Source organism: Delphinapterus leucas, chromosome 5 (genome assembly GCF_059928025.1).
Source record: "Delphinapterus leucas isolate spDelLeu-1000000601 "Yukka" chromosome 5, BTC_Dleu_Yukka2, whole genome shotgun sequence".
Taxonomy (NCBI): domain Eukaryota; kingdom Metazoa; phylum Chordata; class Mammalia; order Artiodactyla; family Monodontidae; genus Delphinapterus; species Delphinapterus leucas.
Window position 1 is genome coordinate 101,023,762 of NC_143133.1, and position 17,265 is coordinate 101,041,026.

Sequence of the window (17,265 nt, forward strand, 5' to 3'; positions counted from 1 at the left end):
CTACTGAGCCTGTGCGTCTGGAGCCTGTGCTCCGCAACAAGAGAGGCCGCGATAGTGAGAGGCCCGCACACCGTGATGAAGAGTGGCCCCTGCTCACTGCAACTAGAGAAAGCCTTCACACAGAAACGAAGACCCAACACAGCCAAAAATAAATTAATTAATTTAAAATTAAAAAAATAAAAGTAAAAAAGCCCTCTGATAGTGTGATAAGGAGGCGAGGAAGTGACTCTTCCAATTTCCAAGTTACTCTTCCTACACAGCCCAGTGTCTTATATACCCAGCCATCCTTGAATTCAAGTCAAGGTCCTCCCTAAGGGCTAATCACCAGGTCTCTGGTTCCTGCAGTGGTTTCATATATGTGTTCTCTTGTCAGAATGAACAATAAAGACAAAGGAAATGGAAGAGATATAATAAATATCTATTGTTTTTCTCTGCCAAGCACCTCCTTCTCTCCCTTTTTATTACAGAATCCCATTTTCCTTGGCAAACTACCCCAACCCACCTTTAGTACTCATAGTTTGGGTGCACCTGACTCCAAGAATGATCATGTGACACTGGCTTAAGCTAATCAAAACAAGTGCCACTTGTCTGGCTACAGTGATTGGCTCAAGGATGAAAAAAGGAATAAATTTAACCCAACCAGCATATGTATATCCAGAACTTCTGTGAGAGTTTACAGCAAAAGAAGCTCTTCTTGAAACTGTGAAGGTATAAGTATGAAACCACTGGGAACACAGACCAGGGCACACCTGATCCATGATGAATCGAGCCAGGAGGTGGAGAGAGCTTTCTTTTTTATAGTCTTTTTTTGGGGGGGGGGCTGCATTGGTTCTTCATTGCTGTGAGTGAGCTTTCTCTAGTTGCAGCGAGCGGGGGCTACTCCTCGTTGCAGTGCATGGACTTCTCGTTGCAGTGCATGGGCTTTTCATTTCAGTGGCTTCTCTTGTTGCGGAGCACGGGCTCTAGGCGCGTGGGCTTCAATAGTTGTGGTTTGCGGGCTCTAGAGCGCAGGCTCAGTAGTTGTGGCACGTGGGCTTAGCTGCTCAGCAGCATGTGGGAATCTTCCCAGACCAGGGCTGGAACCCGTGTCCCCTGCATTTGCAGGCAGATTCTTAACCACTGCACCACCAGGGAAGCCCTGAGAGACAGCTTTCTGAAACACTTTTTGAGCACCTGAATTCAGCTATGCTAGAAGTTAGATCTATCTACCCATGGACTTTACATCTACAAGAGCTAATAATTCCCCCTCCTCTTTTTGTTTTGCTGTTTGGTTTAATCCTGTTTGAATTGGCCTATCTATAATGTGTGAATGAAAGAATACTCCCAGGTACAGACATAGACCAAAGACCAACTATAACAGGAAGAAGGCTGTGCAAGTGGGAAAAACAGGTATTGGTAGGGTTGAGCTCTATATTTAGTACTGTACATTGCAAGTTTTATCTTTTTTAACCATGCGATCTATGGAGATAAGAACACTAAGGCTCATGGTCACACTTAGTAAGTGAAAGAGCCATGACTTAAACTCAGGTCTTCTGACTCCAAATTTTATCCCCTTTATAACACTGTGCCACAAAATTATCATAAGTAACTACATAATATAAAGCAATATATGTGCATTTTATACCCATTTCACCTATCTCCTCTAAACTTTGAGACAGCAGTACAAGGGAAAGTTAAGGAGTCTGTCAGTGTTAACCTCCTGAATATCTTCCATCTGAAGATATTTAGGAAATATCTTCCTTCATCCTTACTGTCACTGTGTGTGTTTAGCTTTCACCTTCCAAGTTCCGTGCTCAAAAAAAAAAATTCTCCTACATTTTCTTCTATTAATATAGAGTTTTGTCATTCACATTTATGCTCTTAGATCATCTGTAGTTTACCTTTGTACATAATATTAGGAAGGGATCCAGTTTTATTGTCTCCATATGGCGATCCAGTTTTCCATTTATTTATTTATTTATGTGGCTGTGTGGCTTGTGGGATCTTAGTTCCCCGACCAAGGATCAAACCCCGGCCCTTGTCAGTGAAAGTGCAGAGTCCTAACCACTGGACTGCCAGGGAATTCCCCCATTTATCTATTTGTCTATTCCTGTGCCAACAACATCCAGTATTTATTACTATATTTTTGTAATATGCCCTAATATCTGATGGGGCAAGACCTACTTTTTATTCTACTTTTCCAAGGTTGACTTAGCTATTTATAGACTTTTACTCCTCTCTGTGAGTTACTCAAGTTCCTTAAATTTTTCAACTAAAACCTTGATTGGACTTATATTGAATTTATAGACTAATTTGGGAAAATTAATATCTTAGTAATATTAAGTTATCTCACCCCCAAACAAGGAAAGTCCTCTCATTTGTTCAAATCATCCTCTATGCTCTCTATTGCAGTTTTACATTTTTCTTCACAGATGTATTGTTGCTATTTTAAATGGTGTCTTTTCTTTATTTTATATAAATTTATTTATTTACTTATTTATCTATTTATGGCTGCATTGGGTCTTTGTTGCTGCGCGCGGGCTTTGTCTAGTTGCAGTGAGCGGGGGCTACTCTGCATTGCAGGGCTTGGGCTTCTCATTGCAGTGGCTTCTCTTGTTGCGGAGGAGGGGCTCTAGGCACATGGGCTTCAGTAGTTGTGGCACACGGGCTCAGTAGTTGTGGCTCACCAGCTCTAGAGCACAGGCTAAGTAGTTGTGGCACATGGGCTTAGGTGCTCCACAACATGTGGGATCTTCCCGGACTAGGGCTCAAACCCGTGTCCCCTGCATTGGCATGCAGATTCTTAACCACTGCGCTACCAGGGAAGTCCCTAGCCCTTCACCTTTAAAAAAATTTCCTAATACCATTGGCCAAGACCAGTTATTCTATACTAAATATCACCGGTAGTATTGGACACATTTTTCCTTTTCCTGATCTCAAAGATATACATTTAAGATTTCTCCGTTTGTTTTCATGTTTGCTGCTGAGAATATACTACACATTAATTATACGTTAAAACTTGGGTAGAAATTGTCTGTATAACCATCTAGGCCTTGAGGTTTTATTTTTTTTTGTTTAATCTTTATTGATCTATTCAAGTTCTTTTTCCTTGAAATATTTTTGCAGTTTTGTATTTCTTCTTGAGTTTTGTCCATTTAATTTAGGTTTTCATATTTATTTACACACAGTTATTCATAATACTGTTTGCTAAGTTTTAATTTCTGTTGAGACTGTGGTTAATTCCCCTTCTTTCACATTGTTATTTATTTGCATTTTCTCTCTGTCTCTTTCTCTTTTCATCAATCTTGCCGTAGATCAGCCTTTCTTATCTATTATTTCATTATTATTTTCTGTCTTTTAAAAAATGTTGTTGCTTTTATTTCTTCCCTTTATTTTTAGTGCTTATTTTTATTTTTTGCTTCCTTCTTGTTTCTTTGGATATTACTTTTATTCAAATACCATAGTTAAATGCTTAGCTGCTTTGTTTTAAAACTATCTTGTTCTTAATAAATATATGTATTCACATGTATTGTTTTCATTGCTATTTATTTCTAAGTATCAACTTACTTTGCACTTTTTTTTCTTTTCTTTTTTCTTGCACTTTCTTTTTTAACATAAAGGTTATTCAGTATTACATAACTTAATTTTCAAATATGTGAAATTTTATCTATCCTTTTGTAATTAATTAATTTTTTTTTTTTTTTGCAGTATGCAGGCTTCTCACTGTTGTGGCCTCTCCCATTGCGGAGCACAGGCTCCGGATGCGCAGGCTCAGCGGCCACGGCTCACAGGCCCAGCCGCTCCGCTGCATGTGGGATCTTCCCAGACCAGGGCACGAACCCGTGTCCCCTGCATCGGCAGACAGACTCTCAACCACTGTGCCACCAGGGAAGCCCTGTAATTAAATTTTAACTTCATTGCAACGTGCTTAGGGCCAGAAATGACCCTAATGGACAGTGGCAAAGGGAAATCTTCCCAGCAGGATTATCCTCTGTACTGGCTTCAGTAGTGTTCTCCCCCAAAATGCATGTCCACCCAGAATCTGTGAATGTGACTTTATTTGGAAGTGGCATCTTTGCAGATGTCGTCAAGTTAAGATAAGGTCATATTGGATTAAGGTGGGCCCTAAGCCAGTGACTGGTGTCCTTATAAGAAGGAAATTTGGACACAATACACAGGGAAAACGCCATGGGACAGCAGAGGCAGAGATTGGAGTGATGCATCTACAAGTCAAGGAACGCTAAGGATTGCCAGCAACCACCAGAAGCTAGGAAGAGGTGAGAAATAATCCTCCCCTAGGGCCTTCAGAGACAGAGCACGGCCCTGCTGACACTCTGATTTCAGACTCCTAGCCTCCAGAACTATGAGACAATAAACTTCTGTTGTTCTAAGGCACCTGATTTGTGGTAATTTGTTTTGGAAGCCCTAGGAAACTAATATATCTGCTTTGTCTGATGTGAGAAGACAGATGTACGTACACTAATTCGTGCGTGGTTGTTAACAGTTTGGTTGGATGGTTAGGGAAGGGAGCAGATTGAAAGGTGGGCAACAAAGACATACAGAGAATAGGAATGTCGATGATCTTGGAAAGGACAGACTGTAAAGATATTTGAATGCTCCCCAAAGGGGATTCACTGCAGAGGAGGCTCTTAATAATCAAGTGGAAACGATAGGCTCTGTGGATGTCAAACAACCTGTTTCTCCAGATACCCAGTGATGGGCCCGTGAACAAAATGGTCATGTCAGAGATGGAGGCTAGCCATGGACTCTACAACACAGACTTCTCCTTACCAAGGCTGACCTGGCTAATGCTGTTGCTGAGTGCCTTATCTGCCAACAGCAGAGACCAGCACTGGCCCTCCCTGATAAGGTACCATTTCTCAGGGTGATGAGCAGCCACCTAGTAGCAGGCTGATTACATTGGAACTTTTCCATTGTTGAGAGAGTGGAAAAATCTTCCTCATTAGAATAGACACATATTCTGAGTATAGATGCCTTCTCTACTCGTAATAATTCTGCCAGGACCTCTTATCAACAGACTCACAGAATGCCTATCCACCAGTGTGGTATTCCCCACAGCATTGCTTCTGATCAAGAAACTCATCTCACAGCAATAGAAATGCAGCAGTGAACTTATTATACCTATGGAATTAACTGGTCTTACCATATACTCCATCATCTAGAAGTGGCTGCTCTAGCTTAAAGGTAGAATTGCTTACTGAAAACTAAGTTATGGTGCCAGTTATGAGACAACTTTAAAGACAGGGTTCTGTCCTGCAAGATGCTGTATATGCTTTGAATCAGAGATCAATATGTAGTAGTATCACCTCCACATCCCAGAACACATGGGTTCAGGAATCAAGGGGTGTAAGTAGGAGTGGCTTCTCTCACTATTGTATCAAATAACCCACTCACAAATTTTTGCTTCCCATCCTGGCAACTCTGAGATTTGCTGCTTTAAAGGTCTTTGTTCCCAAAGGAGAAATGCTTCCACCGGGGAACACAACAGTGCATGCACTGAATTGGAAGATGAGGCTGCCAGCTGGCCATCTTGAACTTATTATGTCACAAAGTAACAGGCAGTAAAAGGGGTCTCTGTACTGCTGCAGTTATTGATCCCAACTACCAAGGGGAAACTTAGATTGCTGCTAATCACTGAGTACAAAAAGGACTATATCTGGAACCCAGGGCATTTCCTGCGGTATCTCTTAATACTTCCATGCCCAATAGGAAGCATTAATTAAGGAAATGTAACCAAAAAGAGGCAGGAATTTCAAAGACTGATATGCTTCAAGAATGAAGGTTAGGTCACTCTACTAGGAAACTGACCAGCTAAGCTTCTAGCTGAGAGCAAAGGAAATATGAAATAGGTAATGAAAGAAAGGGGTCATAAATATCAACTATAGCTCATGACCCATTACAAAAACAAGGACTATAGTAGCTTTCTCTTTGCTTGTATGTATGTGTTTATTTGTAAATATTAAATATTTTCTTCTTTTTCCCATTATTTCACATACAAGTTGTTGGTGGCTAGCTTTACAATTTAGTCTTTAGGTAATAGAATATTTAGCAGAACTGTGAGTGAATTTGAGAAGCAGTTAATACAGCCGATGTTAAAGTATAATTTTTAATTTTAAAAATTGTGGTAAAATATACATAACACAAAATTTACCATTTTAACCATTTAAAAACATACAGTTCAGTGACATTAAGCATGCACATTTTTTGTGCAACCATCACCACTATCCATCTGCAGAACTTTTTCATCTTCTCCAACTGATACTTGGTACTAGTTAAATAATAACTCCCCATGCCCTCCTTCCCCCAGGTGTGGCAAACACTATTCTACTTTCTATCTTGATGAACTTGACTACTCTAGGACTGGCTTATTTAAGATATAATTTTTTTGAAAGTTAAGATCATAACTCGCATACAAATATAAAATGAATATGTGTCAGAGGTTTTACTTCCCTCATTAATTAATGAGGAAACGAGTAAAATGTTACAACTAGATCAAAGGAGAACTCAATCACACATATATAGGCAACTAGGAATGCTAGAATGAATTTACAAAAAGATACAAAATGGTCTAACCATAGGAAAATAATCAATTGTATTTCACTGGACACAATTCATTTCCATTTCTACAGGCTAAAATTGTTTGCGTTATTATTCATTTTCTACAGCTTACAGAACTGTAAAACAGTCCAAAAACAATGGAAGAAAAAGATAACCAGGAAGCGTGCTCAAGGCATACTATACACATAGAACATAGATGAATATTGACAATATAGCACTGAGCGGGGGAAAAAATGGGGGAGGACTGTGCCAGGTATCAATGTCTTGTTTGTCGGCTCCAGTGCCACCTAGAACTGGACCCTGTGAACATTCTCATTTGCCAGCTGGTACAATGTTAGGCCTTCTCAGCAGAGGGCACTGGAGGGACACTGCAAGGCAGAGCAGAGAAGGTGGCTTCCCTTCCTGGATCTTCCGGTTTCTGTGACGTCTCCTGTGGAGACCCCGTGGCACTCACTCTCCAGCAAATTTCATCGCCACCCTAGTGGACGCCTTCCAGCTGGCCACCTCTGGCCTGCAGGCTGCACCCCAGCTGGGAGCTGCAGCTCTCCAGTGAAATTCTGTCATCTAGTTAGCTCCTTGCCCTCTCCAAGGAGGTCTGAATCTCAGCCTTGGGGATGGGGCCTCTTCCAAGTTTTTTCCTCCCTTGGGTATTCTTCCTTAACTTTAGTGGTAGTAGTGCTGCTTACATTTGCTATTCTATAGTTGTCTGCTACCTCTCTCAATAGTTTTATTAACTTTGTTAAAAGTTGAACCACCTTCTCTGTTACATCATAACTATTACATTAAATGTTCCCTGATAAATTACTGATGTGGTTTCTGTGTCCTGACCGATACAACCATAACCTTAGTTATTTTCTCCTTATTTATTTCTTAAATGTGTCACAACCAAATTATTACCGTAACAAAAGAAATATATATTAGCATGGTCTCCTGTCCCTTTCACTTTCTCCCAAAGTGTCCATCATATCAATAATATCCAGAATTTTAGTTTTGTGTTGTAGTGGATATATTTTCTCTTTCTCTTTCCTTTGGCCCTAGTTGCTTTTTCTTTTTTAAGTTTATAAAAAGTTTACTTAAGTATATAGTATTCTTACTTCTGATACCTTGTAAAACACATCAAGATCCACCCCACCCCCCCACCCCCGCCCAGGGAGTTCAGAAAGGATTTTTTTCTTCTTATTATTTCTGTACTTCCTCAAATATATTTTCAATGTGGGTCTTTGTGTGGTATATTTTCTGAGAACTTGTATGCCTGGGGCTGAGTATCACTTTTCCTATGCTTTTATTTCTGAATCACACTTTAGCTGAATACAACATTCTAGGCTCAAGTTTTTTTCAGTATTTAGTATATATTACTCCTTTGTCTTCCTGCAGCCAGGGTGCTGTTGAGAGGTCTTATATCAATATGATTCTTGTTCCTTTGTAGATCATATGCCCTCTCTTTCTAGAAAGTTTCAAAGCTTTCTCTTTATGTCTTGGTCTGGTTTTTCCTTATCTCTTCTCTTTGGCACTTTATGATCTGAAAGCATTCATCTTTCATTAGTTATGAGAAATTTTATTTTTTCTTCAAATATATCACCCTCTTCCGTATTCTTTTTAATTTTGTCATTTGAAACTCCTCTTACATAGATGCTGGCACTTGTACTTCTTTTCTCCACATCCCTTCTCTATTTTTTATTCATTATCATTTCCTGCTAGCTTTCCCATTTGCTTTGATGTGAGTTTCTAGAGGAGAGGTCAGCAAACTACAACTCATAGACCAAATCCAGCTTGCCACCTGTTTTTGTAAATAAAGTTTTACTGGTATAGCCATACTCATTTATGTACTATCCTTTATGCTACAATGGCAGAGGCAGAGTTCAGTAGTTGCAAAGGAGATCATGTGACCCACAAAGATTAAAATATTTACCATCTGGGGGCTTCCCTGGTGGCTAAGTGGTTAAGAATCCACCTGCCAGTGCAGGGGACACAGGTTTGAGCTGTGGTCCGGGAAGATCCCACACGCCACAGAGCAACTAAGCCTGTGCACCGCAACTACTGAGCCTGTGCTCTAGAGCCCGTGAGCCACAACTACTGAGCCTGCATGCCACAACTACTGAAGCCCACGTGCCTAGAGCCCGGGCTGCACAACAAGAGAAGCCACCGCAATGAGAAGCCTGTGCACCGCCACGAAGAGTAGTCCCTGCTCTCCACAACTAGAGAAAGCCCACGTGCAGCAACAAAGACCCAACGCAGCCAAATATAAGTTAATTAATTAATTAATTTTAAAAAATATATTACCATCTGGCCCCTTGCAGAAAACATTTGCCAGCACCTATTCTAGAGGGTAGGAATAATTTTGTTCTTCTTTCTATCCTGAAGACCTAGAATGTAACTTGCCCAGGTTTGTTGAATGAATGAATAGATGAATAACCCTTGAAGGGCAGATATGTCAAAAGATAGAACAGAGAGAGATTATTTCAAAAGGTAGAAATAGAGCATTCTAGCTAAAGGGAACAGAAACAGTATAAGGAAAGATAAAGAAGTGAAAATCTGGGGTAGATTTTCAGTAGAGCAAAATATTTAACAAAAGTGAGGCCGAAAAGACTGATTTAAGAACTATTCTAGGGAGTCTTGAGTCTAGAATGGGGAGTTGGTGCTTACTTCTCTTTGCAATTGCCAGATATGTCACATGACCAGAGATATGCTTAAAGAGGACTCATGTGGCAGCACTGTGGAGAACACATTAGAGAGAGAGGAGGGAGGAGAGATGGAGAACAGTTCAGAGGCTACTGTAACAGTGAAATGAAAAGGAGCTGACTCAATATGGTGATGATGGTAAATTTGGAGACACAAGGCAGCTTGTTAGAAAGTGATATACTTCAGAGTCACAGACTTGTCCTATGGTGATTCAGTAAGATGCATTTAGGAAAATAACCCTCCTGCCAGGTGGTAATTTCAATAGAGAGAATTTAATAAGGGAACTAGTTAAAAGGTACAGGCTGAAGAGCTGTTAGAGCAAACAGGGGAAGGTGAGACTACCCAGGGATTAAGCAACTGCAGGAAGCAACTAACAGCCACACCCAAGGCTGGGACTAAGGGGAAGACATAGTATTCCTGGAGCCCAGGAGGCAGAGCCACTCAGGGTCTGTGGGAGCTAGCCTAGGGAGGAGGTGCAGCCGCTGGGCCAGAGCCATTGTCCATAGCAGAGAGAGAAGAGAAGCACCCTGGAGTCTCCTCTCTTCCTGCCTCCAGTCTCCTCCCCGTGCCATCCATTGGCTCAACCCAGGCAAAATCGTGTTGCCCAGCAAGAAGTCTCGAAAAGGTAGTTTCAAGAATCGACCCCTTGTGATTCACAGCACAGTAGAGGAAGAGCAGGGACTGGATTTGAAGCAAATGGGCGACTCACCAGCACACACAGGGTTACTGTGAACACCTCAGATGAGGTTACACACTGAACTACTACATAGTATACAATTAGTAAATAGTAAGTGTTATTCTTTTATTACCCTATCTTACATCTCTATCCTTGCTCTATACTCTGGGACTTGTGCATATTAACTCCCTCTGCACACACAGCACTCTGCCCTCCCCAGTCATACATCCCCCAACTCCATCTTTCCCTTTGTGATTCATCCTAGGTTCTAACTCTGGCAGGATGCCTTCCCTGAGTTCATTAGTGTTTGTTAGATGCCTCTGTCTAGGCTCTGAGAGCATCCTTGTGCATGCCTGTACCACAGCACTAAGCAGGCTGTGTGACAATGATCTATTTATTCTTTGATCTCTCTGTATTAGTTTTCTATTGCTGCATAACGAATTACCACAAACTGAGCAGTCTAAAACAACACCCATTTATTACCTCACAGCTTCTGTAAGTCAGAAGGCCGGCATGTTTTACCGGGGTCACTGCTCGGGATCTTACCAGGCTGAAGTCAAGGTGCTGTCCAGGTGTATCTTCATTTGGAGTCTTAACTAGGGAAAGATCTGTTTCCAAGTTCCTTGGCAGAATTCATTTCCTTGCAGTTGTCTGACTGAGGTTCCTATTTTTTTGCCAACTGGAGGCCAAAAACCACTCCCAGTTCCCAGAGGCCTCTCTCAGGTCCTTGTTATATGGCCCTCTACGCAAGATAGTAATTTGTTCCTTCAAGGCCAAAGGTGAGCATCTGCTGTAGCTTTGAATCTCTCTGACTTCCTCCTTCTTTGACCCCTACATCTTCTTTTTAAAGAAGAGCTCACCTGGTTAGATCAGACTCACCCACACTCAAAGAGAAGAAATTAAACAGCAAATACACACCAGGAGTGGGAATCTTCAGGGCCATCTTAGAATTCTGCCTTCGACACTCTCCTTCGAGATGTGAACCTTCCAAGGACAAGGAGAGTCTCATATCTGTCTTTATATCCCTGTAATTGATCAGAATTAGTACCTGACACTTAGTAGCTATTCAGTGAAATGGAGAAAAAAAACAAAACTAAGAAGGGAACTTGTAGGGTAGGGAGATATATAAAAGGAAAGTTAAGTATGACTTGGTAGGTAATGGACTTTTTTTTGTAATTAATAAACTTTAATTTCATCAATGTAATAATGTCAGTTTTCTATAGTTTGTATTTGTGTGTGTTTATTTATTTTTATTCTTTTTTCTTCTTTTAATTTATTTATTTTTATTTTTGGCTGTGCTCGGTCTTCGTTTCTGTGCAAGGGCTTTCTCTAGTTGTGGCAAGCGGGGTCCACTCTTCCTCACAGTGCACGGGCCTCTCACTGTCGTGGCCTCTCTCGTTGCGGAGCACAGGCTCCAGACGCGCAGGCTCAGTAGTTGTGGCTCATGGGCCTAGTCACTCCGTGGCATGTGGGATCTTCCCAGACCAGGGCTCGAACCCGTGTTCCCTGAATTAGCAGGCAGACTCTCAACCACTGCGCCACCAGGGAAGCCCATTTATTTTTATTTTTTTAATTCAAGTATAGTTGTATTACAATGTTGTATTCGTTTCAGGTATACAGCAAAGTGATTCAGTTATATAAGTATATGTTCTTTTTCAGTTTCTTTTCCAGTATAGGTTATTACAAGATATTGAATATGGTTCCCTGTGCTATCCCTTGTTGTTTATCTATTTTATATATAGTCGTGTGTATCTGTTAATCCCAAACTCCTAATTTATTCCTCCCTCCTCCCCTTTCCCCTTTGGTAACCATAAGTTTATTTTCTATGTCTGTGAGTCTTTCTGTTTTGTAAATAAGTTCATTTGTATCAGTTTTTCAGATTCTACATATAAGCGACATCATATGATATTTGTCTTTCTCTGTCTGACTTCACTTAGTATGATAATCTCTAGGTCCATCCATGTTGCTGCAAGTGGCATTATTTCATTCTTTTTAATGGCTGAGTAATATTCCAGTGTGTGTGTTTGTGTGTGCATGTGTGTGTGTGTGTGTGTGTGTACCACATCCTCTTTATCCATTCCTCTGTCAATGGACATTTAGGTTGTTTCCATGTCCTGGCTATTGTGAGTGCTGCTATGAACACTGGGGTGCATGTATCTTTTTGAGTTTGAGCTTTCATCTTTTCCAGATATGTGCCCAGGAGTGGAATTGCTGGATCATATGGCAACTCTATCTTTAGCTATTTAAGGAACCTCTATACTGTTCTCCATAGTGGCCGCACCAATTTACATTCCCACCAATAGTGCAGGAGTGTTCCCTTGGTAATGGACATTTGAACCTGAATCCTGGGTCTATAACGGTACCAGCAACAAAAGTTGGAGACCAAACAGGAGGAATTGGGTTGGGTGGGTTGTAAAAGAATGGGTGGACAGAGTGAAAAACCATGAGCTTCATACTAGATGTGCTGAGTATGTTTTGCCGATGGGACAACCCTGTGGAAATTTCCTGCAAACAAATGAGGGTGATAGTTTGGAACTTAGAAGAGAGATATAGATTGAGGTGAACCATAGTATTGAGTATTGCGTTCTTAAAGTTGTGCCATAGTCTTTAGGGTGCTTTTACCCACCCCCCCCATCTCGCTCCCACTGGGAGCTCACCACCCAGTGGTGCCCCACTGGGGCACCATAACTTGGCTCTTGTATTCTGGCTCTGTCTGTTATTTCTTTCCCTTTTTCATTTTCCAAATATTTGGTTTTCCCATAATCTCTCAGCTTACTTATCCGCTTCCTATTTAACCGCCAGATTGAAAACCCATTGCGAACTCCCTCAGGCTTGCTGATGTAAATTTAACTGTAACAGACATTAGTTGGGATATTTATACTAATCTAATTCTAATCTAATTCTGATAGTGGTAAGAACATGACCTTGAGCCATAGAAAAGCTGAGTTCAAATACTGTGTCTGCTATTTATTTGCTGTATAATCATGATAGAGATGAATAACCTCTCTGAGTTTATTTCTTCTTTAGACATGAACTAGAACTATACACATGTTTTCAAGGGGATTAAAAAAGCTATGTGTGTGAAATGTCTGGTAAATTGTAGAAATTTAGTTAAATCCCTACATTTATTTCTTCAGAGAAAAATATGGATCTGTGCTCATATTATTTTTCTCCAGATTCATTGGCATTTTCCAAATTACAATTTTAAATACTAAATTAATTTAACAATACTATCACGTGACTCAAAAATATTCATAACCCCCCGGGATTGGGAAGTATTGTGTAGTAGCAATAGGTAAAAACTCACACACTGGGGCTTCCCTGGTGGCCCAGCGCAGTGGTTAAGAATCCGCCTGCCAATGCAGGGGACACGGGTTTGAACCCTGGTCCGGGAAGATCCCATGTGCAGTGGAGCAACTAAGCCCGTCCACCACAACTACTGAGCCTGCGCTCTAGAGCCCGCGAGCCACAACTACTGAAGCCTGCGCACCTAGAGCCTGTGCTCTGCAACGAGAAGCCACCGCGATGAGAAGCCGGCGCACCACAACGAAGAGTAGCCACCACTCACTACAACTAAAGAAAGCCTGCGAGCAGAAGTGTAGACCCAAGGCAGCCAAAAATAAATAAATAAATTTATTAAAAACACACACACACAAATATAAAACTCATATGTACTTGTTAGAAAAAATGAGGTAAGAAAAAAAAAGTGAGGTCTGGTCACTAGGAACCATGTTTTATACAACGTGTTCAAGATAAAATACAGTTATTTTAATTACAATAATTGTACACTTAGTTCTTCTTGAAGCAAAAGACAGCAGGTTTACATCTGCATACCTGCCTCCCAGGTAGAGATGTAAAGCTGGGAGTTTCTATATCTGCCTACAATCTATGCCCAGCTCTCAGTACACTTTCTTCCATGGCCTCGGGGATTATGACTACAGCCTTAGTCTCCTATTCATTTTCATTTTCGTATGGCAACCACAGTAGTCCTTCTAGAATGCAACCTGATCAAATCAATCTCCTACCCACTGTGCTTAGGATGAAAAGAAGACTCCCTAGGTTGGCATGTAGGGGCTTTCACCATCAGTTTGCCATTGACCTTTCCTATATTTCTCATCACTGCCCCTCAAAATCTTTGCCCGGAGGTCCTACTCCCCCTCCTCTTTGTGTTCTTTTTGGGAAACTGGCTGTATCTCTACTGCCCTTTACCTGGCTTAGGCCAACCCTTCCTCCTTCCTCCTCACTGTCACCACTCCTCATCTATACCACCTTCTCCCCAGCTCTGGGCTGGTTGGTTGGTTGTTGTTGTTGTTGTTATCAACAACAGGTGTATGCTCAGGTTAGGACTTGGTTAGGATTTATTTGCCAGTTCGGTTAGGATTTTTTTACACTTTGAAGAAATTCATTCCCTTTGATATATACATGCAGTAATTTTGGAGTGACATAATTTAAACTGCTGGTTTAAAATACTCACGTCTTGCTGACTGCAGAGTTTAAGAATACTCCAGTCTGCCCAAGCAAGCAGCCTTGGGGTTGGGATGTAGACACACTTCCCCCCAGTCTCAACCTTAACATGTGTTCCTGCCCCCTTGAACAGTTCAGGAGCTCTGAGAATACCACCTATGAGCTTCTGTGAGTTCCTGGGGGTTCACTTGTTTGTCTTCAAAATTTAAGTAGAATCATGACTAAAAACTGTCAGGTAACATCTCAGGAGTCCTTACATGAAGAGGTAGCTGATAAAGTACCATAATTGTATTAAAAAGGGAAAAAATTTTTTTCAGTTCTGTTGTAAAAAAGATCACTGATGTCAGAGAAATGCTTCACCTTAGCAGAAACATAATCAGAAATAAAAGTGACTAGGTTGTCAAGATGAAGAAAGTGCTAGAATTTCATTGAGTGAGCTAAAAAATGTAACTAAAGAATTCCTATAATGAAGAAGATAGAGGAAAGTGTAGCTAATAAAGTGAAGTATCTGCATCTCTCTTGCATAATTACTTTCTTTTATGTCATAAATTTTTTTAAAATTTGGATATGGTATAATCACTATTTAAAATAGCCTGCTTATTAACTGGTTATACAATGTGACCTGGAGAAAAGGCAGAAAAGCAACTTTAAAAAAAAACTCACTAGAATGACTAACTGCTTTTTCTTTATTTATTATGAGAAAATTAGTTTTTATTTAAGTGTTTTAAAATAACCTATTTCCATTTCCAGAAATTAATCAATAGAAGCATGCATTGGAATTGTTTATTTACTTGCTTGTATCTGCAAGGCACTGGAATCTCATGAAAACAGGTGCACTGTCTTTGTCACTGATATGGCCCATCACCTAGCACATTGCCTTAAAAATATTCCTATAAATGAAATGAACTATTCCCTGAACCAAAGCTACATCATCTTCAACAAAAAATTTTTGCAAAATTACATCCTTCAGCTCCAAAAGCAGTAAAATAATATTATCAAACTTGCACTGTCAACATCATTTACTAAATTGACTACAGTTTGAAGGTATTAGGAGGTGTTATGGGATTAGGAACACAACAAAGGAAAAAGTTTTAGATTGGTAAAAACCTTCAGATTATAAATTATGACCAGGCTTAAATATATTTTACAGTGAAATATATTAATTCCATAACAAAAAGGTTAAAATATTTGTTATGATTAAAATAGATATCAATCTCTGTTAGAAACATTTAAGAAGTGTACAAACTCGCATCTGTCAGGAGTGACTGCTGTCCCACCCTGCCCAGGGAAGACCTCCAAAGCTTTCATCTAGAGGCACACTAGATCTCATCAGGGGTAACTTAATTATTTTCGCTGTTAAGGTAAATCAAATCAATATCATCATGGGAGCATAGGGAGTAGGGAGAAGAGTTATATTTTGGAAGGCAGTCCATGGGAAATTAAGTCAAGCAGCCCAGAGTTTAATTTGGAAATGCAAGTATCTATCACTTAGGTTTTCAAATACTGTTCATGTTGACAGTGAGGGACACGAGGGACAAAGCAACAACAACAACAAAGGAGGGGAGAACAGAGAGGGCACGGAAGGGAGATATTTTCATACATTATATTAATTTACATTTACATTATATTGCATATGAATAAGATGATTTTCTTCATCCAAATAATTTCAGTCATTTAAACCATTAAGATATTGGAAAGAAGCCTGTCTGGTCCATTTGATACAATCTTCCTGCATCTCTTTCAGGGAGGAAGGTGAGATGATGCAAAGAACTCAGCGTGATGCTTTCCTTGGTATGTTCAAAGAAGGGATCGGGTAGCAACTAGACATAAGCTTTTGGATCTATTTGACAAAGCCCCAATACCCAGAAGAATTTTCTGGGGTTGGGCTGCTGAAGGGCAAGAACCGGGAGGCTGGATTCTGGAGACCTGGTTTCTCGTGCCACTTTTGAGCTTGTGACATTGGGCACAATACTTATTTTCAGCTCTTCGGTTTCATTATTTGGGAAACGGCAGCAATAATGTGTCTGTTTTATAAGGCTGTTACGAAGATGAGACGGGCCTGTGTGTGAAAAGCCCTTTATAAACCGTAAAACGCTCTCCAGATGTTAGTTATTATCTCCTTTAAAGGATACAGAATGTTTCAATTGTGTAAGAGACTGCAAAAAGACTCCTTGACACTTTAGTCAGAACTTGACCCTAAGCTTAATCCAGCTGTAAAGCGAAAGGGTACTTGTGTCCCACACCAGCCGGGGGGAGGGTCACCCATGCTGCCGGTGCGGTCACTGCATTATTCCATCCTGAGAGGCTGCTGGCCCTAGATCCTCCCACTGGTCCCGGGGGGAGGGCCGAGCAGTTCCTCTCCATCTGGGTGGCGCCAGCTAGAGGGCGTGGGGCGGGCGGGGCCGGGGAGCGCGGGGTGGGGCGTGACCTCCTGGGGGGCGTGGCTTCGCTTCCTGGGCGTTCCTGGGCCGCCGGCGCACAGAGGTTGCCAGCCAGCGAGCGAGCGAGCGGGCGAGCGCGCAGCTTCTGCGCACTCGGCCGCCGCCTGCGCGCGTCGCTGGCACAGCTGCGTTCTCGCCTCCGCGGCTGGGAGCCGGGTCCAGCGCTAGCCGACGCTGAGCGCCCTGTGCTCCCCACACCTGCGCGCCTTCCCCACGGCAACAGGTCAGGGGCGGGCGGAGGCGGCGAGGGCGCACGACCCGAGACTGGAGGACTAAAGGTCTGGAAGGTAAGCGGAACCCTGCGCCCCTCGGGCTGGGGGTCATCCTGGCCAGAACGCCGCGGTCGCTGACTTCTGGGAAGCCCAGGCTCTGCCGCCTCGCTGCCGGCTTCCCAGCACGCTGGCTCAAGTCGCTGGTGTTCCCGCTTTTCCAGTGGGAACCTTAGGG

At 41.6% G+C, this 17,265-nt stretch overlaps 1 protein-coding gene and 1 long non-coding RNA gene across 11 annotated transcripts in view; both read left to right on the forward strand.

Annotated features, from left to right (window-relative positions):
- The window catches only part of LOC149749195 (uncharacterized), a 31,209-nt gene extending 26,136 nt beyond the window's left edge, over positions 1-5,073 (forward strand). Inside the window, exon 4 of the long non-coding RNA XR_016393358.1 lies at positions 3,688-5,073. This is a non-coding gene — a long non-coding RNA (uncharacterized LOC149749195). The remainder of the gene's footprint in view (positions 1-3,687) is intronic.
- Positions 5,074-16,850: 11,777 nt separating this feature from the next.
- Positions 16,851-17,265, forward strand: part of AFF1 (ALF transcription elongation factor 1) — a 230,812-nt gene continuing 230,397 nt past the window's right edge. For 5 of the 10 annotated variants that reach the window (XM_089912261.1, XM_022561660.2, XM_089912267.1 and 2 more), the window contains exon 1: positions 16,853-17,105. The gene's annotated coding sequence lies outside the window, so the exon portion shown is untranslated. Of the gene's footprint in view, positions 17,106-17,265 lie in introns of all 10 variants that reach the window. The other 5 variants (XM_089912271.1, XM_089912269.1, XM_089912270.1 and 2 more) reach the window with 3 other exon arrangements.